At 41.1% G+C, this 23672-nt stretch overlaps 1 protein-coding gene across 7 annotated transcripts in view; it reads right to left on the bottom strand.

Moving 5' to 3' along the window:
• FGGY (FGGY carbohydrate kinase domain containing) overlaps positions 1-23672 on the bottom strand; it is a 325638-nt gene that overhangs the window by 237269 nt on the left and 64697 nt on the right. For all 7 annotated transcript variants that reach the window (XM_055814962.1, XM_055814957.1, XM_055814958.1 and 4 more), the window contains one exon: positions 583-647. The gene's annotated coding sequence lies outside the window, so the exon portion shown is untranslated. The remainder of the gene's footprint in view (positions 1-582; positions 648-23672) is intronic.

Below are 23672 nucleotides of genomic sequence, written 5' to 3'. Positions count from 1 at the left end.
CTACAGACAAGGGGACAAAGAAAAATAGGCTTCATTTTTCAGCGTTCATCCCATACAGCCAGTCCTGTAATAGCTGTCATTATTTGTAACATGCGCAGTAGAAGCATAGATGGAGAAAGGAAGCCATGCATGTAACACTCTCTTTTTAAGCAACCATCGTTTTTTGCAATGATATGTATAAAGGTCATTTGGGGTTTTCCTTCCCTTGAAGTTGGGTTTCCTGAGAGGAAGGAGAGCTGAAATACAGGAACAAGTGGCTGCACACCATTTCCAGCACCAGTAGACCTTCCTCATCGACACAGGTTTAGGAACCACACCTGAATCTCCAGACTTGCTGATGTCCTCTCTTTAAAGGAGAGAAGATGGGGAAGGAGATGGGTGGAGAAGGTGAAGAGGTTGGTTGTGTCCTTTTAAAGGCCTTGCAAACACAGCAAAACTGCTCCCATACCCTTAAATCTACGATAAAAAGTAGGTTGCAATACAAGTGGGAAATACAAGGAAATGTTTCAACCAATAAAATGTGCTGGACTAGCATCAAACTTCCGCTTAAAAAGCTATTTATAATAAACAACAATTACTTACAGTATCATTGCAAGATCACTAGAGGACTCAGAGGTCGAAGAGTACCTGGTTCATCTGGCTGTGACCTGGAAAACAATGTGTCACATATCAGCAAAAACCACCAGCAATCAATGTATTTTTTACGAGGTCTGTTAGAACAGGAGGAAATGTTCAAACCCGGACTGCTGGGCCACTCTGTGACCTAATCCTGGTCAGAGAGAAGAAAACCTGCCATTCACTAGATCACCACTGATAAAAGAGAAAACCCTGAGTTTACTAGATAAGAACATCAGTTTGTCTGGGTTGCAAATCACTTTTAAGCCTCTAAAAGGGTTAACGGGACCCTAGAGATAACAAATACATTATGCAGCTGTGTAGGTGCTAGGAAGATGAATATAGGTTGATTTTTACAAACTTAAGCTATGCAGAGTGAGTCATAATTTGCACCTTGCGTCATTTAATAAATGGGTCTTTTGAAAGTCAACCCACTGTGAATGGGCTGCCAGCTCTCAAAAAGCCAGAACCTTGCTCACCGGCCCACAGGCTGCCTAGTTGTAGGATCAGAAAAGCTGTTCTCCCTAGGTTATAATGTGATGGTAATAATAGGATCCAAACAAACAACTATATGTTTGTGGGTTTGCTGCATCTCTCTTAAAAGGTCAAAAGGTTTCGATTGAAACAACTTTTTATTTCATGAAAGATTAATCCTTAATCATAAATATGTGTTAATCTCATTGCTGCTTCTGCTGTGCCTTGTAACATTGATTATTCAATTATGTCTCACATCCACTTTTTGATTAATACCTTTGTTAGGAAAACCTTGAAAGTTTAGATAAGTAACGTTTGCCTTTGTGCATTTCAACTGTAAGCTTCTGTGTGAAGGAAATTTTTCTATTTTGTAGTCACCCAGGGAAAAGAAAAGCAAGTGGAGGGAGGTCTACATGTTCACAGGGATCTCAGCACTGAGGAGACGGAATAATCATCTTTTGTTGAATACGAAAATAACAAAAAACAAAGTAAACAATACCCTTTTGTTCTGAACAAGAAAGGCAGGGCTTTAATAGTCTTTAAACGAGATAGAAAATTTCCATCCAAATGGAACCATGGAGTAGGTAGACATATTACAACGTTTTGGAGTTCAGTGATTAAATTTAACACTGTGCCAAACAGTGATTAGTTGATGAAGGGCGTTCATAAACAGAATAGAAACAAGGGAAGTGTGGCTCCGGTATAGCATTAGGCCTCCAGTGCAGTTTGGTGTTCAGCTTTCTACTTTAATAACAGGGTCAAATAAAAAAAAAGTTTAATTTGATTTATTTCCCTAAGGAAACTCAGTGCAATTGTAAACATAAGCTGACTGGTATATATCACTGAAACTTCAGCATTCAGGGTCAGATCCAAGAAAAGGGCTTAGGTACCAACTGAAGCGCAGAAATGTATCCTTTTCTTCAGCATTTTTCCAGCTCACTAGCTCAGTCCCCCGGCACGGAGTACTTGTACATGTGAATCCCATTACTAGACACTGAATTCTCCTAACTCGCTGTGCAGGCAACGTAGCATCCTAATTAAGACTTCTGAATCCCTGCCTCAGAGCTGGGTGCATATGTCCTTTATGGATTTTTGCCTTAGTGCATTAAAATCCCCTATCCAGCCCAATGTGACACATTGTCCTTAACACCGTACATATGAATCAAGAGAACAGGAGCACAAATAATTTTTAACTTCTCTGTGGTCTCTCTCAAGCCTACCCAACCCAGGCAGCAAGCATGTAGTGCACAGAGAAGTCAGCAGCAATACATGAGCCCCATGCATACAGACAGCAACTTCAGCAAATAGTCACTGGTTTTGCAGAGGACAAGCAAGATGGTCCCTTGGTTTTTTCAAATGAAATATTACCACCTGGACTCTGAGAAGCTACCTCTGAAGGAAATAGAATTTTCACTTCAGTTTCTGCTAAACGAACTGCTTCAACCCACCCCAGCATCTCAAGTATCGGTATCTGAGGTCTCACAAAAGACTCACATAAGTCTCACAATATATAAGCAAAATTAAACTGAGATATACGTGCAGTAGAAGACATGACAGTTCTTTTCTTCCTTTTCTATCATCACCTGTGCCTACGTTCCAAGCAAAGGCCACCATCATTCTAATTTGAAGTCCTCTTACTTTATTTTGGACCAGACCTGCTCTCATCTGCATTAGTATAAATCTATTGTCTCTTCATGGACTTTGTCCAACTATATTCTGGTGTAAGCAAGATCAGAATATTATTTTGGTGATAATTTGTGGGGTTATGCTAAAGGTCAACATTGGTGCAGGCCACAGATTTTGGTGAAATCTCATATATTTATGGGGAAAATAATTTACAGTTATGAATTATTATAATAGTAACATGATTTGTTTTTAAATGGTAACTTGTGATTGCAAATGTAATAAAAAAATAAAAGAATCTTGCATAAAATTTTCAACCCATCCATCAATTAACAAGAATTAATCACCAAGGGTGTTATGTGTGCTAAGTTAGCTGCAGCTTTCATTACAAGAAAATAAAAAAGTCTAGCAAAAATTGTCTTGGAGTCTCTATTTAGCACTTCAAATGAACGGTTGTGCAAAGCTCCTACTGGAGTCCTAGTCATGGGCAACTTCCCTGACTGCCAGAGGGCCAGGGAGCCTTTCTCAGCAGTTGGAGAAGCAAGTGATTTGCACCTTAAGAAAAATTTCAGACTTACTCTTTGCGTATGATTTGTGTTCCAGGTGGTGGTAAGATGTAAATCCTAGAGCCTTTCTCCACAATGATCAAATGCCAAGAAGTGGAGCAGTTTACTGGAACTGCAGCAGCTTCTAATGTCTTTGCAATGACAGCTTTAACTAGAACGGTACAATATTTTATATTCTGTAAAGCTGAGCTAGACCATTTTGGCAAAGAGTCTGTCTGCCTACCAAGGGTGGGGTAGGTAGTTACTATCTATATAATGACTTCCGACTGCAAGTGGGTCAGGTAATTCAAATAACTAGCCAAAACTGCCTTTGGTCGAGTCTGGTGGAAGTCTAGCCTGTAAGTAAATATGTCCCTCTGCTACAGACTGCACATCCTCTGCCATGTGATGTCTCAGCCATTTCCTGGTACTGCCACTCCAACGACTACTTCACTTCATCTCCCTCCGATTGTAACATCGGCAGTTTCACCACCGAGGCTGCTGTTACTGCACTTTCTGGTGTCAATGGCCTGCTGTGAACTGAAAAAATACCTGCTGGAAAAAACAGTCAAGCACTTGAATGACACCAAAGGCTCCTTCTCTCTCTGCCTTTGTTGTAGTGCATCAGGCAATCAGCCAGTTTGTCAGTTCTGCTTGTCCGGCTCCAAACCAAATGTTTCAGAATCCAGCCTGCACAAATAATCAGGTTTTAAAAAGAAACTGCAGCAGAAGATCAGCTTGCTGCACGTGATCAGTGTAATGCTTGGCTTTCCCTCAACCTGAGCCTGCATGCCTTACATTCAAACACGTGGACTGTGTTTGATCCTGGCATTTGGACTCAGATAAAAGGGTGTGTGTGTGTGTGAGTGTGTGGTGGGGTGGCAGATCCCAAACTCGGCAAGATGGCAGAGGCGCTGCCTTGCATGGTGGTTAAGAAATAACTCATATCTGGTTGAAATGTTACAATAAAGGTATGAAATAACTTGAATGGTAAGAAGTAACTACCAGCTCCCACAGTTCCTTCAGGCACTACGGACGGGGCAGGCTGCCCTGCCTGATGGCAAAGCTCATTTCTGTGCAAAGCAGCCTGGCCATAGGCCTGCCGCGCAGCAACCCCTGAGAGAGCTGCTGGGAAAGGACGCAGCGGTTATTGAAAAGATCCTGCAAGTATTCAGAATATAGCTGTTTGCCACAACATTTTGGGCAACATTGTTCATATTGCACCAATTCACTAAATTTTCTAGGTCTGAAAGGGAGTGGAAATTTTGACAAGCTTTGCAGTTTGTAACAACTCTCGCTAAGAAAGTCAAACTTATTTCAGCAGACTACAGTTGAACCACAAAAAGAGAGGTCCTGAGGAGCAAGGAGATCCTACAGATACAAGTCAGCAAGACCAAGAGGTGTCACCATGTTTCATAACTCAGTCCTTTACTGGAAACCAAGTCAGCAAAACAAAAAGTTGTTCACAGGCTCTGGTGGGCTTTGGATTAGAGTGATGCCTTCTGGGGAACAGCTTCATGAATCCTGGCAGTTTAGAGTAGCTCTTTTAAAACATTTCTGAAAATGAACTAGATATTTCATAGAAATATGTTATCTTGAAAAGTTTTTGCTTGTCTGTGTTTCAAAACAAGCATGTTCCTGTAAAGAACAAATGAATGTCACTATTATTCCTAAATGTATTTGTAAATTAATATTGTAACCGTGTCACTTAAAAATACTCTGTTTTGATCTTCACAAGGTTATCCCAGTTGCTTCACCCCATAAAATTAACCACAAACACAATACTGAATGAGTCAGAACACAAAGCTGACTCTAAGAGAAGGGATAAATGCCTCCAGAGAGCACAGCAAGCAGGAGGCACGAAGCAAAGTTAAGGGTGCAGCAGTGTGTGGAAACTGTTGAATGAACAGGAACACTTTTCTGGAAAATTCTTGTTTATTTCAAGCTTTATTTCAAGCTCCTTCACCTCCCACCAAGGCAAACGACTCTTGCAGGGTTTGAAACACCTGATGTGATGGACCAAAGTCTGAAGTGGAAAGATGTGAACTACAAGATTCAAGCTCTGAGCAGGAAGGTGGGCCACAGGCTCCGGCACTTCTGCGCAGGGGCTTTGAAATGAGTTTCCAAGGGGCTTACACAAAAGGTCCTTTCAAAAGTGCTCCATAAAATACACCTGAAGAAAGACTGTTAGGAGTAGACTTGGTTTAGCTCTGCTCTCGTCTGTTTAGCTCAGGTGTTGTTTTTTCACACACAGAAACACATGTACAGACCTAGTACACCATACAATGCCTCACTAAAGTCTTCAAGTGGTGGTTATAACTTCATCCAAGATCAACAAGACCTTTTTCCACAAGCAATCCTTTGTGTTTGGGAAGCCTTTGCCCTCAATTTTACTGTCTCCCAATCAACTAACAGGTGCTCTACAGTCAAATGTGAGCTATTTAAGGGCAACCTGCATAACAACTTCCCAGGCTGGCAAGCAATCTTAAATAGTAGGTAGGTACTGGAATGGGTAAGTTTTATTCAGACAAACAGGAACACTCCCAACAGGAAGAGGAAGGGGGGGTGGGGGGTGGGGGGGTGGGGGCAGGGAAAATGATATCCTTCTTGGTTTCCATTTGGTTTTCTCTTTCCTATGTTGGCATAACAACTCTCACAGAAGAGAATGAGGCTCCCAAAACCAGACACCGTGGTAATCACATTATACAGTGGTGGTTCTTGAAACTTTCCAGTTTTGTTTTGGTCAACAACATAATATGCTGTTAGTATACATATTTTCTCCACTTTCACAGGGCACAGATAGCCATATACTGCTAATACTGAAAGCATCTCATTTCAGGCAATTTGACTTTTATTTTTTTTCCCTGAAGAAAGCACTTTAGGGCAGGAAAAAAAAAGTGAAAAAGCTCTCTCAGCTAGATGCCAGATGTGTCATTTTGCATTGTAAAGCCACACCAGAATTTTATAAGCCATGCAACTGCTCATTTGCATACCATTCCCATATCAGATTTTTAGTCTGTTTCTAGGATCAATGCATTGATGTTTCTCATACAAAAGTTCCTGCTAAGAACATTGTATATATGCTGCCTTATGCTGCCAGATGAGTAGAACCATACTGCTGGTTTCTTTGGTCTAATGTCACCCAGGAAAGTCTTCTGGATTTTTAAAAATTCATGTCAACCAGAAGAGACTGCTGCTGTGCTCCGCTGCTGAGGGTCTTAAAAAAAGACATCAGCCAAATCAGAGGATGTGGTAAGGGTGTCTGCGTATTCAAGTTCATTCAGATGAGGAAAGAGAGGAGAGTATCCTTTGTCTTTACAAAAAATATCTCAAAGTCTGGTCTATGTCCCCAGTAACTTGTGAATTGCAAGGAGCAATGGAGTGCTTTCACTTGGTGTATACATGAGTAAGCAATAGGTTCCCATTACAACTTCACCAGAGCCCCTCCACGCGCAGAGGCAGAGGGCACAGGGTGGCACGTGGCCTCAAAGGTAAGTTGGTTCAGAGGTGTGTGGGAAGGCCTGTGCAAGCAGCATTACTGGAAAGAAGTCCTGTGGTCAACAAATACGCGTGAGCCTTCACAATCTCCTGGATGTATAAAGTAATACTAATTTGCTGAGATGCTATACAATTACTCAAGAGAGAAATCCCTGCGTAAGTGCTAAGCTTCCAGGCAATGATGAAATTATACTAGGAGACTATGACATTACTGTAAGTGCCATCGTTTCTGCTACTGTGATGTTTCAGTCTACATAAAACCAAAACTCTTTCCTCTTCTTTGTCCTCTCTTTCCCCTATGCCAATACACAAGTACTGGCACTGCATCTCTTTTATATTTAATCAGAACTACTGATATTTATGGGGCATGTGAATACATAGGCAGGAGAAACAAAGAAGATGTTCACAGGCACTGCTGGCTGTGAAACAAGAAGGGCTGTATCACAGGGAGTATGTCAAACCCATAAATGGTTAGAATAATGAAAAAGAAGACTACTTTTACTGTGTAGTCTTAACACATTATACCAGGCCTGATAGCACACACACAGAGGAGCAGCCACACCAGTGAGAGCCAGCAGAGCTCCACAAACTATCACATAATAGAATGCACAAAGCAGCAGGCAGGCCACAGCATCACGGATGCAGCTAGAAGACAACCAGCATCTTCCTGTGTATAATGTGACATTTACTATGATATATGGATCTCTGCATGTGAACTGTCTCTGCCTGCACCAAAAAAAAAAGGCATCTCTTGTGCACAACCAGACAATGGCTAGAATTAGATATACACAAGAGATGACAGTTTACATCATTTAAACCTGGACAGGCCTGCTAGACAGACTGGAGGTCAGCAGGTGCAGAGACTTGCTCTTTGCAGATGCTTACTCAGTATCAGTTGTGCAACAGGTTATCAGCGTGGGTTGCTTCCGTATAAGGTCATGACCCGAAAGAGTGGAAAAACTTGTTTTGTAGTAGTGGAGGGATTTTCCTGAACTAGGTTAAATAATATTTATTTAACTAAAGCCTGCAGTTGCTGGAGTTGCTCTGGACTGACATTAGCATAGCTGAGATCTTTCATCTTCTTTCATCTGCTACAATGCAGAAAATCAGTGCCTATTCATTTTCGTATTCATTCGATGTTCATACCGGAAACTCACAACTGGTTTTCTGGATTCCTTGATCCTTCAGACAGTTTCTCAAACCACAGGAAACTTAAAAATATCACTGGTTCCAGCCCAGCCACACATTGTTGTTCTTGAAATCTGGGTTAGAAAATACTTACAGTCTCTAAAAGAGAGAGACCTGAAGTGAAGCACCTCTGTTACTACGCTCCTTTATTTAAACTATTAACCCTGAGAACAGAAGAGCTACTGAAGCCAGATTTGCAGTTCATTTTGTTCCTTGACACCGATTCCTACATGTATTCTCCAGTGCCTAGTAAGTATTTCACCTCTGCAGCAAACATCCCCTGGGGAGAGGGGGAGCACAACAGTGGGAGACACAACTTGGGCCTCTGCACTATATTCGACTTTTTATTTTCACTGAACATCCAGGATTTTATTTTTAAGACCTCCACCCTTCTAATTTGAAGAACAGGTTGAAAAGTTACTGGGGGAGAAAGTCAGACATCTCTTTAGCAAACCATGGTAAATATTCTCTCTGCTCTGCAAGGTTTATCATCTAAGGGAAGCAGGTGCTAGTGACAGTTTTGCAGAAATCCACCAGAGTACTCTACAAAGCACTTTTTAGGATTATTTTCAGGAAAGCAGAATGCAGACCTCACCTGGCCCAAATGACAGCCTCTACTGAATGCAGCAATTTTGTATTTATCTACCATTCACCCACAGACTTCAGGGGGGCTAACAATACTGTTTCCCCTGGCAAAGACCCCTATAGACTAATCCAAAATTGATTAACAGCTCCAGATTTGGACTGTGATGGACGCTATAATGGAGTGCTCCTCCCTGCTAAACATGCCTGCTGAAGTGTTTTATTAGCCCACGCAGCAACTGCAGCTGCCTCCTTTCTCCCTACCCAAGCACACTTGCAGTTAAGGATCTTCCTGGTTTGCAAAATTAGAGACAGTACATGCCCGAGCAGCTAGGGCTTGGTATGGTCCAATAAAACAATGAAAGAAGAGCAACAGATGTGTCACCTTAATCCAGTTTAGGGACCTACAATTACTTAATATGCATTTGCCTATCTTAACCAGCCTCTCAATATTATACACTTCTTCTCTTGCCCCCTTTTTACACTTCAGCTGCAATATTTCACCAACTCAGGGGACAATTTCCACTGCAAAGATGCTTAGTATTTTCAATTGTAGTTTGCTTGTGAAGAGCCTACAGCACCTTCTTCATAATCCTTTTTAAGTACAGACTATTAACAAAGGCTTGTAAGTGTCCAGACAGAATCTACACAGAGTGAAGAGGTTATGATTTGAAATTATGTTTCTTTTCCACTGTAGGTGGATCACTATGCACTTGGGAGTAAATCTGCTATCTTTTGGGAATGTTTCCAGTTAACTCCATTCTAACCACATTTGCTTTGCTTGGTTCTGCTTCAGGAACTGAAACTAGCTTGGCTCCAGCATTAAATAACTGAGCAGGAAATAGCAGAAGGTTTACCATATACAGGCTGGCCAGGGGTGGAGCGATATATTGAACTAAAAATATAGCAAAGATTGGTTTGGGACATCCAGATTGGTTCCCTTTTAATTAGGAGATATATAAACTCCCAGTGCTGGTGATTAAGTTATCTTCATTGAAAACACATTCACATATTCAAATGTCACCATGCTTCAAAAAGGGAAGTGTTGAGACTTAAAAGCATTAAGCCCCAAAATGAGGATCTGGTCAAAATATGCATTCTGCACTTTGTCAGTTTGTCTCCGCACCCTTCAGCCGTCAGGGTGCCTCCCTCTGCCCCATCCCACACACAAGCAATGGGGTTAGAGGAAACTTTTAGCTGCACATCAGAAAATTCAGCAATAATGCTAACCTGATAGGAAATTTCATCACGGGTGGGGATAGTGTTTATTTGGAAACTGGAGGAAAGATAGGAATAGCCTCAAGCACCCAGATGAAAAGGGGCAAGCAAAATACAATACTGCAAATGCGATATAAAATTTGTGGAAATTTTGCCAAAGGAGTAGTTGCAAATGAAGTCCCAAGTCATTAGCAGGAAAGAATCAAGTACCAAAATACCCTTACGATCAAGATTTCAAATCCTTCAAACTACTGTCCAATCTTTTAATTAACTTGTTATAAAGATGCAACAAAAGAGAGTTTGTGCCCTTAGCTACCTCTAATATACACTAAGGTAGCATCGGCGCAATCACTGAATCAAGGCAAAACAAGTAGAAACGAAATCCACTTCCAGTCTTGGGTAGCAAACTCTAGGTTTGACTCTATGTTACTCTTTCAACAATAAATATTTTACTGTCTCCCAATCACATTCTGGAAGAATGAATCCTACTCCAGATCTTAACTAGACTGCAAAAATAAAACCTAGATGGCTCATTTATTGATACTGTGAATTATCCAAACAAGTAATTTTATTGCTATTAAGCAAAATATAACAGCTGGAAAAATAAACCTCAAGCTGTCGTTGAGAGTTCAGCTACAGAGAAAGAAAGTGAAATGGTTGAAACAAACAGAAAAAGCACTTCCCAAAGAACGCTGAGAATGGGGTGAGCCCTTGTTTGCTCTGATTACTGCCAGATCGATGTGGCTGTTTGGTTTGATGGATGAAGAGATAGCAAGTCAGGTGGGAAAGTGCCCCCATGAAAGTAAACCTGCATTGTATCTAATCCACTAGGGAGGAAAACTGTGGGAAAAAATATTGTTGGCAAAGTACAAGGCACGCAAGCCTGCTATACTATTCTTGCTGTTCTTCAGAGGAAGACAGGAGCACAGATGTTAATGCAAGGGTCTCCCCAGCCTGGGGAAAAAAAAAGGGGGGGGTGGTGGCAAAGAAAAGAGTGCCTATCCAAGAAAGTTACTCCTATCATTATAAGTCTCCCCAGTTCTATTTAAAGAAAGGAAAAGAGCCAACAGAAGAAGCTGTGTTTTGCAGCCCTGCATAAACACCCGCAGATAAGGGTGGTACCAGGTGTCAGCTAGCCCTGCAAAGTCACTGAAATGTCAAGGATTGTTTTTCCTCTACTCCCTTTCTCTTTCCTCTGACTGGGAACTGCCAATGTTTATTTAAAAGATATCCCTTGTATTTGGCAAGAATGCCAGCAGGGCAGACGTTAATGGATTATTATTTGGAGCTGGAAGCCTGCCAAGGTGATAAGGATAGCCTGCCTACCCAAAGGCCCAGAGCCATGCCATTAACAGTGGGAGTCAGAAATGAAATTGTCCTGCCAGATGCTTTGCTATACTGAGTACAGCAGAGACTTTGAAAGCGAGCTGCCTCCAACTTATGTTTGATCTGACCTACAAAAATAATTAAATAAGTAAAGAGGCAGACACGGGCTATAACGGGGGACTAATCCATCTGTAAGACCCAGGTCTGATTCCTCTCTTTTGCAGCAGTGTGGAGAATCTGTTCAAACCACCGTGAAGTCACTGCAAATGTTTCTTTCTGTTCACTTCTCTGCCCTTGAACTAGATCTCAACCTGGAAGCCCTGAACTCAACTGCTAAAAGCAGTGCAAGTCAGAGACCTCATTGTACTGCTGCAGCTTCAACAGCAAAATGACAACAAAAACATACCTCATTTTTAGCTCTGCTCTGAAGAGGAGCCTGTCTTTGTGGAGCTATCCCCACAGTAAAATGGTTAATGCCAGTACCCCCTGAGAAGGCAAGCCTGAAGGAATGTGGTATTTTGTGTCTGAGATATATTTAGATTAACATTGTTTACTATTAATCTTCCTCTCCGCAAAGCCCTTTCTTTCCCAACAGACAAAAAATGACCAGTATCGCTCCACCCTTGTTATCATATGTTCTTTGGAAGACAACCTTTTCCATGGCCCATCAGACAGCATGGACTATAATTAAGGTGCTTATAATACAATTTAGTAAAAGCAGGAGCTGGGGCACAGTAGCATTTACTGCTGTGATTGAAAACCTTAAAGGTTATGTGGAATTTACCAAGTAGTAATTTTATCTGTTTGGAGCTGGCAAAAAAAAGAAACTCTGTGCTCATTTGAGAAGCTGGTCTGCCACTAGTGAAGTTGAAGTAAATAGAACTGCTTTCCTGCTTCTCATGATTGCATGCAATGAAGTATTACCCCAGACAGCTGTTCCCTCTGAAAAGACAACACGCATGAAGATTTAGGGGTTTTTTTTTCTCTGCATTTCTTTTTTCTCACCTTAAAAATGCCTAAACCAAACCCGCAGGCTCACATACTATTACCTCTGGGAGAACACACAGCCCACCTTTGCTGGTGACCTCTCCTGGACTACGTTAAAATCAGGTTCAGAACATGGTGACACCCTTACGTAGAGCAGTCAGTCATTTCATACCAAGAGTGATGGCTAATATTGCCAAAGGAAATTCAGTGCCAAAATAAAAATACATTTCTTTACTAACTTCTGACATTTTGTTGTGCCTCTGTGCAACTGTTCTTGAGGCCTTTAAGTAGGATTGTTCTCTGAAACAGGTCTCTACCAGCAGCACAAAATTCAGACATCTGGAGCTGTAGAGCCATCCTCAGTATCAAGGTCATCATAAGGAGTGTCAAGTACACAAGTCAAGAGAGAACTAATCTAACAGCAAACCTGGGGTCTGGAACTCGGGCTGACTTTTCTGTCTGCTTTTCATACTACGCTAATTTTGCAGACATTTGAGTACTTGCCCTGTAGCTCAGGCAGCATAGTACAGCTGATTCTGAATGGCTCTGTCCTCTCCCTACTAACTGTCTGAAAGAAGAATAAGGTAGGAAAAAAGACCCCTCTTTTCCATCTGATATTTCTGTCCGGTTTCTTGATGGGAAGATATATGAGGTTACAAAGACAAAGTCTTTTTGATGGATGTATCAAGAATTAAATGAGATCAAAGTTATTCTACTTTCTGAAGGTAATTTACATTTTTAGATGGATGCCTAAGCTGGAACACACAATTTAACCAACTCCAGACTTATTTTACTCCACAGTCCTCAAGTGGAATCTTCACAACAGGAAGGTGTGAATTGCTGAAACTCTACTGGGTTGTCAATGGTGAAAGTTAGTGAATTCTTGGATGTAGCTTTGTATTAGCATCACTTTCTGTGGTGATCATTTAATGTGGAGGTTGTTTGGTATCTAAGTGCCTTGGTCTCACAGCCATGAATTACTGGAGCTGAAGAAAGGTAAGTCACCTATGCATGTCGTGCATGGGGTCTCCAGGCTATGATGGCACAGGTGAAAGTTTGTAGAGAAGAAGAGTGCTGCTGCAAAGAGGGATAAACAACTCAGGCATGTAAACACCACTTATTGTTTCTTTATCATTCACTAGGAAACAAAGATAGTGTTTCTCAGCAGCAGTTTTACCATTACAAACAGCAATCTGATTCCATGGTATCAGAGCTTATTCCTAGCACTAGGAGTGGGTGCACCAAGGAAGGACAGATGGAGGCTGTGCCACAATCAACATGCAGTAGGGTGTCTGTCCTCACCCACTCATCTGCCTTCTCATTCCTCTCTGACTGCACTGGGACTGCTCTGACCCCACCCCGTAAGCTGTTTCTTTCATGCTGTCTCCTTAGTTGTTTTTCAAGAGCTTTCTTGCTGCCCACATGTGTCTCCTCCTCCTCTTGGATGCTGTGGTTTCTACAGAAGCAACAGATTGCTGTGATGTTGTCCTTTTGATCTAATGAGAAAAACTCCTACAACAATGATGTGCATGTGTTTCTTTCCACATTATTTAGCAAGGGGGCTTGGAGACACACATCTCTCCCTGGATCCTACCTTTTCTGTAGGTCCTACCTTTACTGCCACTGCTCTCTCAGCTTAATAAGCTTTTCCCTCCCCCAGCCCTAAATCTGCAACACTTCTTGCTCTCACCAAGCAGCCATCAGTCCTCACACTTTACCTGCCCTCCCCGTGGACTGCTGCTACTGTTCTTCGAGGTAAAACCGTCCACACAGCAAGTGTGGGAACGATACCAATGTCACTTCATATAACCTGATGTGCAATGCTTACTAAGTTCTTAATCATTGTGTATTTTTCCACAGCTTGAGTACAACACAGGGTTTTCCAAAGTCAGACACAAAAACCTAGCTGGCTTCAGTCAGGGCTCCAGGGTCACTACTAAAATACCATACAGCACCTGCCCATTTTCTCTGCTATTCCGTCTCTGGTAATAGCTCATCAACAGGATTAGCTCTTTGTGGTTGAACAGGGATATCAGGTTTCTTTCTCATTTTTGCTCATGATCATTTTATTTCTGAATCACAGACTCAAGAACGGATTTTAAAAGTGGCAATGATCATTCCATGTACTGGTACTGTTCTAAGATCTCAAAAAGCCTATATTCTCACACAAATAAATTTAGCCTTTCAAATCATTTGGGGAAGATAAGAAATAGTTGTACTCATCTTACTACAGGCAGTGAGGTTATTACAGATCTGCCAAAAGACAAACTTGGGCATTGGTGGTAAGAGAACCCAGCTCCATAACATGCTCCCCAAATTGTTTTCTAAATCACTTGGAGCATCACCTAACAAATAATCTGAGTCTCTGTGCCGTGGTTAATCTCAGTGCAGAAAGCAGCACTGCTTAGCACAAAAGCTAATTCTCACCAATCAAAGGAAGTATAAAGGTGCATTTTCTTGGTAATTACAGTTGTACCTATCAAAGGGAACTTACCACAACGGACAATATCAAGTCTTTGTCTCTCATTCCCTACAACAATGCAATAGACCTCAGGATTATCAGTTTCTTTTTAGAAAATTCCCTTTATACATCTCACCTTCTTTCTTGGCACTTTATTGGATTGCTATATTTCTCTGTAAATTCCACCTACCTTCCAAAGTCCCCTGTCTCCCTCCACAACAGCACTGGTGGGCTCCTTCTACCACTGGTACTGACTCAGCCTGGGACCACGTACAAATCACTATGGCTCCCAGGGCTGCAGTCTGAATCCCATAAAACAGCTACTTCACTTCTGGAGGCTTGATGACTAAGTATGCCAAGTGCTCAGCTCCTCCCATGCAGACACCTGATGAGAGTGTCACAAACTAATAAGGGACTTGTCAGCAAGGTCCCTGTGCTCTCTTGAAGGAAACAGTCAGAAAAGCAGACCTGATACAGTGTGGGAGATGGGCTTCACACATGAAAGCTGGCTCTTTGTACGCCTCTCCCCCAGAACTCCCCTATCAAGACCACAGTATTAATCCATGTGACATGTCCTACGTACATGGGACAACCTCATGGAAGATCAGACATATCAGTTCCTGTGTGAAGCCACCTTGAAAGATCTGGCAAGCCTAAGCACAGTAAGGTTGTGTGCATAACTTGGAGTAAGTCTGAGCTTACTCCATTCGGCATATGATGCAGAGTCCTCTGTTCATTTACAGATGAGCCAGCATGCAGTCTGAGGGCATGGTTGGGCTCTCAGAGAGTGTGTTCAAAATGGATGGATGTTCATGGTCCTGCCTTGCTGTGACAAGAAAGACATTTTTAGCACCAGAAAAAACATGGGCACTCTGAAGTTTGAAAGGAGTACAGGTGTGTACATGCGTGAGACTTGTCTTGTATAGTGTGTCAACGTCCTCTCAGAGAGATTCAGTTTGCTTGGCAGTGATGGAGAATCCCACATGTGGTGCTGTCTTAAAGCTGAGATTCCCAGTTTGGGTGACCTCCTCCCATGCACTTCATTAAAGTGGAAAGAAAAAAGAGCAATGCTCCTGGAGCTCACTTAGGTCAAATATGAGGTTTCATTTGCCTGTTTGCCTCATTTTGCCGTCATCTTGAAGGTAAAAATAGGGGGTGGGAAGGCACCAAGAGAAAAAAGCACCATAAATCATTCATTGTATTAGCAGGAGGCTGGATTGGCAAGCCTTGCTCATTTAGCTACCTTAAACTTCATCCAACCTGCTTATCCCCAAGCTGCAGGAATAACAGACCACTTGAAAGGTAATATTTTTACTATTAGTGAAGAAAGGAAAAAATGTGATCTTTTCTGTAGCATGGGAATAATTTTTCCAGAACTACATAGAATGAGCCTGAGTGAATACTGCTATTTTTGGCAGTAGCCCTCCTGCTTAGCTCACATCAATAATTTTAATGCTTTATTTGTGGTTTGGGCTGTAAGCAATGGTGAAAGCCTGTGGAGAAAAAAAAAAAGTGGCAAAATTTGCTAAATAATTTTGAGTTCATGACATTCATAAAAATACACGCATGTTTTCAGAATTCTTAGAGTCCATACATGCTCATAAAGCTTAACTATTGAAAGCATTTTATTTTACATATGCAAACATCACTGAATTACTCTTTATGAGGTTTTAATTGGACCTTTAAGGTTTCAGTGGTTACAATGACAGACTGTCAAACACATTCTTAGATTCCTGTGTCTTGCAATGTCAGTAATACAGAGAATCACATGTTTTGTCCCAGTAGCGTTTTTCTCAGTATTTTTCACTTTTTATATCACAGCAGCACCAAGAAGCCCCACTCAGATATCAGGGCTCTGGTGTTTCAGGTGCTGCATAAACAAAGAACTAAGCCAGGCTTTCAAGGTCTCAAAGCACTTTACGTTTTATGGGGAGATACTTCACTACGATAATTACAGCTTATGTTGTATCGTCTTCCTTGCTCTCCTACAGCGGTTTTGACCCCTATGTAGGTGGCCTGCTCTTCAGAGCTGCGGAGATCCCAATGCTCCCTCCGAACATCACTTCTCCTCCTAGTGCCACTGCTTACTTTTTCTTTTCCCAAATCTGCTTTGGGGAAAAAAAGCAGAACCACTGGACTATATCTGGAAAAAGATGTACTATAGGTGGGGATTTGTCCAGCCAAAGAATATGTTGTCTCCCAAAGCTCACTGCAGACTGGTCACAGGGCTTAAACTGCTATTTATTTCAGAAGAAAAAGCTTGATTCATAACTGTAGTAAAACAGCAAAGCTCAGTGAATCTACACTGACCAACCCAAAATAGAGTTGGCTCAAGTCACAGTAATATGGACTGGGTAAAAGCATTTCATCACAAAAAAACACAAAAAATGCAGACCCATCTGAACACCTAAGACTGGACAGAAAAGGGCTCTCTTGCTCCTGAACTGCGCCCTTCCTTGATTTACAGGACTTATCAAAAGTATCTTTAATTTGTCAAAAATACCCACCAAAAAAAGTATATAGTTGACCATCCTTACAAAAAACACATTAAAGCATGAACCAGCTCATAACAGTCCCAACACACCCAAATATTCACAATCTCTTAAGTACAATAGGAATCATATTCTAGTTAGTCATACTGCTCAGGTTACTGTAGTTTGGCATGTATTTAATTACGCAGTTGGATCAGTCAAGGAGAAGTATTAGCAGGGACAAATTTTGTCTCCAACAAAATTAAGTAATGAAGATACTATTAGCATTCATGAAAGAACAAAGATATTCTCATATTTTTAACAAGCAAACAACTACACAGAAGCATCAACTCAAGCTCAGCACATCTCATTTAGGACTGTTGCTATGTGAGTAACTTAGGCTGGAAGAGCAACTCTGTTTTTTCCTAAAAATTATATGTTGAAGTTCTATGAATTCTGCAGCCAACATCAAATTCAAAATGATCACATTAACAGAAGGAAGAGTAAAAGTGCAAGAAGGGAAATTCTAGTGCCTTTCTCTAGTCAACAAATACACATTAATGATGTCAAGCTGAAACTTACATATACAGGGTTAAGCGACCAGTAAATTTCATTTTATTTTTTTTTAATTGGAAGCTAACAGGGTAGCAAGGCCATCTGAATCATGTTTACAACACCATGTACTGGTTGCAATTAGAAGTTGTGGATTTGATCATTAGTTCACTGGTTTAAACACAAATGCATTGGCTGAAATACAGTCATGCTGGGTTTAATAACAGCAATTACAGAGTGCATTATTCCAGTTCATGTTAGTACTGTGAAGACTTGGGGGGAAACTGCTTGGCAGACAAACTCATCTTTTAAATCCTGTGGAGCAAACAACTGACATGCTAGTGCCTTGCTCTTAATCAAAGTATACCCAGAAAGTACATCTGTACCAGTTTCCCAAGCAGGCAGTCCAGGGCATTCAGAGGTACAGCCCAAATAAGCCCATTCTAGTTGTACTCCTCCTATGTTTGAAGAACCTCAAAAAGCATCAAGCCAGACAGCAAGAATAAGAACGACTTATAAATCAGTGGCCCTCTGGACTTGACATGCACCCCATGGGCAAGAGACCAGCTCCAGCGAGTGATTCAGAAAACATAATGTTCTCTCTTCAAAACGCAAACCCAATCCTAAAATGTAGCGATTAAGAGTATTCCTGGAAGCTGAAGATAGAGGTTCAAGTCCCTCTGGAGAAAAGGGACTAGAACTCAGCTTTGTTACAGCCCAGGTAAGAATTCCCTTTATTAGACTCACTTTTTAAATTCTATACATCTAATTATTAGTATTTGATTAAACAGCGATGCATTCACAATGAAGAAAATAGTATCTATGATCAGACAAATTAAAGATGAAACTAACCAGGATCACTAACAACTGCATTTTCTAGCAAAATTGCAGTTCTGAAAAATAAGCGATAATTATAAAATATTAATGCACAGCCACCTTGATCAATTGGGTGTGGCTCCTCAAACGTTCATTACCAGTAACAGCAGAATCTTCGCTTAGAAAATGAGTTTTCACAATGTCTTTCTGCAAGGTGATGGGTTATCGTTCACCCTATTGCAACGTGTTCAAATTGTGTAGACTACCCCCAGCCCAAGAATACCCCTCCCTTTTCACACATCTCTTCAAAACCAAAATTGATATTTTAAAGTATTATAGCTTTGCTGCATAACCTTCAAGCTCAAGCCACTGCCTGAGGCACAGTTACTGTGAATTATTATTTAGAAAAAGATCAGCCAGCATAAGGCAGGAAAAGCACATTCATTAGAAAGAATATCAGTATCTATATACCTAGAGCCTGACATACTAGAGAATTGCTGTGGTATAACTTGATAAGAATGAGTGAATTTACAAGAGTATAAAGCTAGAATAACAGTGGTTGAAAGGAACTAAATAGGAATCAGCCTCAAACTGATTAGGGGCCATAAAGGAACATGTGGCCTCAATCATGACAATGCTGGGTTTGAGAACAAAAGCTACTTCTCCCTTTCATAGGGACAGTTCTTGAATTACATAGCCCTTTGAGACAGGAGACATGCTAGGCCATGATATGCAGATAACCACTAAGCTAGGCAAAAGACTTCCTTCTGCTCTACACTAATTGTCTTAAGCAGGATTTTACAAATAAAAAGCACTACTTCCTAGCCCCTCATTTGAGTATATTCCACCCGTCACAATATATTCCAGGGACCACAAACCACAAGCCAAACATGCCCTCTGACTTCAGTTCAAATAGCATATGGCCAAGGGTTTCCAAGTTATTATTTGATAATACTGAAAGGTATTACAGTGTGTGGTCCATCAAAGGCATCTGAACAGTTCATTCACCCTACAGAGAAGGAAGGCTTCCTCATGCTGGTGTATTTTAGCCTGCCTGTAATTTGAAAAGGATGATTTTTAGAGCTGGTTACAATTTGAACCTTCCAACTTTGAGCAGGTTTTGGGACCATAATGTCATTGTTCATTAGGGAGGGAAATATGAAAAAAAATCCACTAAAAATTAGAAAGTTTTAGACAACTGTATTTGTTTTACTTCACATTCGGAGGGATTCAGCATCCGTGTCATGTTACACAAAGTAAATGCAATATAATGAACTCTAGTTCAGAAGGTAAGCACGCTTCTGTAGAATGAAATTTATCATGATGCCTCCTCACATATCAGGAAATTATATATATTAGCCCAGCGTGCAAAACCATTATGGAAATGTCCTTTCCCCCCTCCTGTCCTTAATAACTTCCAAACAAACTAGCAGATTTCAAAGACATTTAACAGAGCCAAAGAGGTTTCTAAGATATTAAACTTCTAGAAACTGTGTGAAAATAGGTGAGTAGACAAAAAAAGGTGCTTAGTGCTTCCAGCAAGGGGAAAGGTTGCAAAATGGGCTTGCGCACTTAATGAGACATCGTCAACCGTTTTCCATGCTGGAAGAAAGAAGTATGATGCTTTTCCCAGTGATAAGCTATGTAATTACAGTTTTGACCTTATATTCACTACAAAAATCCAACACAGAAACCCAGAATCAATGTATTTTACTACTCCTTGTTTGGGCTAAACTCCTTGTTTGGAAAACAAGGTAATAAAAAAGCTTTCTGGTTAAAATAGTTAAAATGTGATGGCTGATCTGCAGGTGAAAGCAAGTGCGTGAAGAGAAGAAAATAGCAGCATTCTAATTAAAAAAAAAAAAAAAAAAAAAAAAGGAGCACCTGCTAAGTTTGATCAGATTTCCTCCTTGGGTTTACCCCAGCCTGCAAATATAAACAGATGGGGTGCCCCAGGTAAAAGATATCTGGCAGCATGAAAAAAATCTCTTCCCACTGGTAATGAGCAGAAGGATCACCTTAACTTAGTAAAGTAAATATTATTTTTAGCCAAAATATTAGTTGTATTTCATGGGTTTTTTTTCCTTCAATTTCTGAACAGATTACGCTGGGTTCAAGGTGAAATTATTTGGCATGTTGCTAGGATTTATCTGTAGGAAGATATGGATTTAAATAAAACCCCACCCAAACCAACAGCAAACAACCACATGCCACTGCTGTCACACATTTCATTTGGGTCATTGCTCCAGCCTCAAACTTATCATTTGTACTGGGCAAAGACCTCCTGAAGCAATTAATTCTTTTTAAAGAATTGTAAAGACAAGTAATGTTCATGAGGTTGAGTGCAGTTTCACCTTGTCGCCTGTGCAGGAATCGAGGAAGGCTGCACAAAGCAGCCATTCAGAGAACAGGAGGGCTGTCATTGACAGAAACACTTTCCAAAACATTCTTAATGGAATTTTGGTGGAAGGTGTGACACAGCTCCAAATATTTGTTTCTTTGTTTCCATGGGAACAACAGCACAGTGGTTTAATAATAAAACAACATCCATCCTCTGAGTTTGAGAGAGTTCCTTGATTTTTGTTTTGAGTTAAAGATTTATTTTTCCATGGGTTGCCTCTCTCCCCAACAACCAAGTTGCACAGTTTAACGCCTTTCAGTACTTTGGGGAGGGGATCCAAAACATGAATGACAAGTCTTGCAAAACTCGTTATTATCCTGCTGCATGTTATAAGCTAAGCACTGCATTAAACACATTCTAAGAAGTCCATATTTTGTAGAGTTAGGTTTTTTCGTATCAGATTTTCAATGTACGCAATTGTTCAATCAACCTCTCTCTGTATTATGGAGACGTGACATAACGTCATTGGAGGGAACAGAGTCCAAAAGTTAGGGCGTAAAACGTTGTCAGCACTTGAACTTTTAATCCTAGTTGCAAAATGAAGGGAGGAAGTAAAAAGGCAGTTATTCACACAGCTTTATTTTACAATTTTATTCTATCTAATATATTCTCCTTTCTAGTCTATAGGAAGAGGAAAAGTCTTCCAGAGGGTGAATCAGAGCAGCTTACTTGAAAAGCTCCTGCAAAAGGCACCTCAAGCATCTGCTCAATTAACTACACAGAGAACCCAGAGACAGTGCCCTCCTATGTCTGGCACCTATAGTAACGTTTAAAGTTGGGCTGCTTTTACATTTCCCAGGGATTGTGTGTAATTTTGCTCAAGTTACTGTACCGGAAAAGGGTAGGTTTGTGTAGAAAAATGGAATTGTGAAATTTCATCAGTGGTTTTGAGACTGAAGGGCTTTTCTCCTCATGTGATAGCAATGTATGGTCATACCTTATTCCCAAACCTGGTGTACAAATACAAGTATGCACAATGCTTACTGAAATATCTGATGCTTTTGGGCCATCAGGTGGAACTGAAGTTTCAAAATACACAAAGGATGTTCTTGCCTCTCAGTAGGATGTGCATGTTTAGGTACATTTTATGCTTTTTCTTCTCCTACGCATTAGAATCGTATTATTTTAAAAACCATGGAAATTGCGGCCTAGGTAGCCGCTCTGCTAGAAGCGAATCTTGTTATGATAGAGTATGGAAGAGTATAGGGAGAATCTCAGCACTAGTAAATACTAACCATGCCACTGGAAAATAAATAGACTGACAAATTACTGTTGACGTAATCCCTGTGAGAGTGTCTAGACTAAGGGAGTCAAACCTACTGTCCGTAGGCTGAAGCTGGCTCCCTGGAGTCTTTCCACCAGCCTACAGTTTCTTGTGCAATATCCACTGCAATTCAGCCGGCAGGCACCTGCTTGCTTGTCGTCCGAGAAGGCCAGAGAGTGTAGACAGAGAGACGGGGAATTAATTCTGCTCCCTGCCACAGCTGCCTTGCCTTTTACTTCTGCTCCTCCAGCCCAGAAGCAATGCAGGAATCTCCCAAATATCTATTATCTCTCCATCTCTACAGCCAGCGTAGCATCTCCAGATATGGAGAGCATCTGATTCTCTCAGTCTCACTTTGTGTTCTAGGTCTGAAAGTGGTTACTTTTCTGCAAGAGGTATTCCCTTTTGTCTCCTGCCAAGGGAAAAGAGAGTGAAGATGCAAAGGAAAGATATTTTTTTTTTCAAGTGGAGATGAAGAGAAGGATACTGGAAGAAACCCAAGCAAGAGCCAGAAATTACTAACATGGAGGCAAAAGCCCAGAACAATCAGAACTTGGTGGAAAAACTGGGATAGAGATTCCTTGCGAAAGCAGCCCCTGAGGAGCAAGAAGTAAAGCAAGAGACACAGAAATGTTTCATTCAAGGCATTTTCATCTTCAGGCAAAAAAAAGTCTTTTTTTACTTCAAATGAAATCTGTAACATTCAAAAATAAATAAATCTCTCAGCAGTGTGACAAGAGTGCAAAATGTGTCTCTTCACTCATCACCCACAGACTTGAACTGAAATAGTAATTTGGCCCTTACCAAGGTGTACAACCACTTAAATAGCAGTGCTGTAAATCAAAAGGTCCCCACAGTCTCCACACAAGCAAGAGTTTGAAGGTCACCAAGCATGATGCAAGTGTCAGGCATGAAATATTTCTAACCAGACCTGGTGCTTGTACCTTATCATCAATACTGGGGTGTGTCTGTGTGTGTGAAATCTATGATCCATTTGCACTCCTCCATGTCTGTCAGGATGGGGTGAGATACGGCAAGCAGAAGCTAACAAATTGGTTCAGTGCACAGTCAGGTAGACAACTCAGTACAGCCACCCTGCTAAAACATAACAAAAACAGCTTCCCCAAGCAGGGTGGAAATGATAACTTCCCTGAGACTTGGCAGATCAAATAGTTGTGGGCAGTTTTGACATTTCCCTAACATTTAAATCTCTCATCAGGCAGGTGACTTCATTCTTCATGCCAAATAAACAATTCAACGCTTGCTCACGGTAAGGAGGCTCTTGAAGTTATCTCCATGCCATCACATCACCAACAACATCAAAGAGTAAGAACACCCCCTTCCCAGCAATGGAAACATCCCAGTACCTTTGGCAATTCAAGGCCTGATCCACCTCCCATTTTGTGAGAGGTGGCACAACATGAAAACAGACTGATGCATGAGCTGCTACAGACAGTGATTCCCAGCAGAATCTGCTTTGCTCTCAGCACCTGCACGTGGCCTTGATGGCCAGCTGTGTACACCACCACCATGGGACGAACGGTCTTGCTGTTTTCCAGGCAAGTGACTATTGCTGCCAGTTTGATTAAATTACAGATGCTTTGAGAGACTTAAGCAAATCATCAAAAAGAGCAGAGCAATCAAAACTAGC

Source organism: Falco peregrinus, chromosome 10, assembly GCF_023634155.1.
Source record: "Falco peregrinus isolate bFalPer1 chromosome 10, bFalPer1.pri, whole genome shotgun sequence".
Lineage (NCBI taxonomy): Eukaryota > Metazoa > Chordata > Aves > Falconiformes > Falconidae > Falco > Falco peregrinus.
Note: the sequence above shows the minus strand (reverse complement) of the source record. Positions and strands in the feature narration are given on the sequence as shown.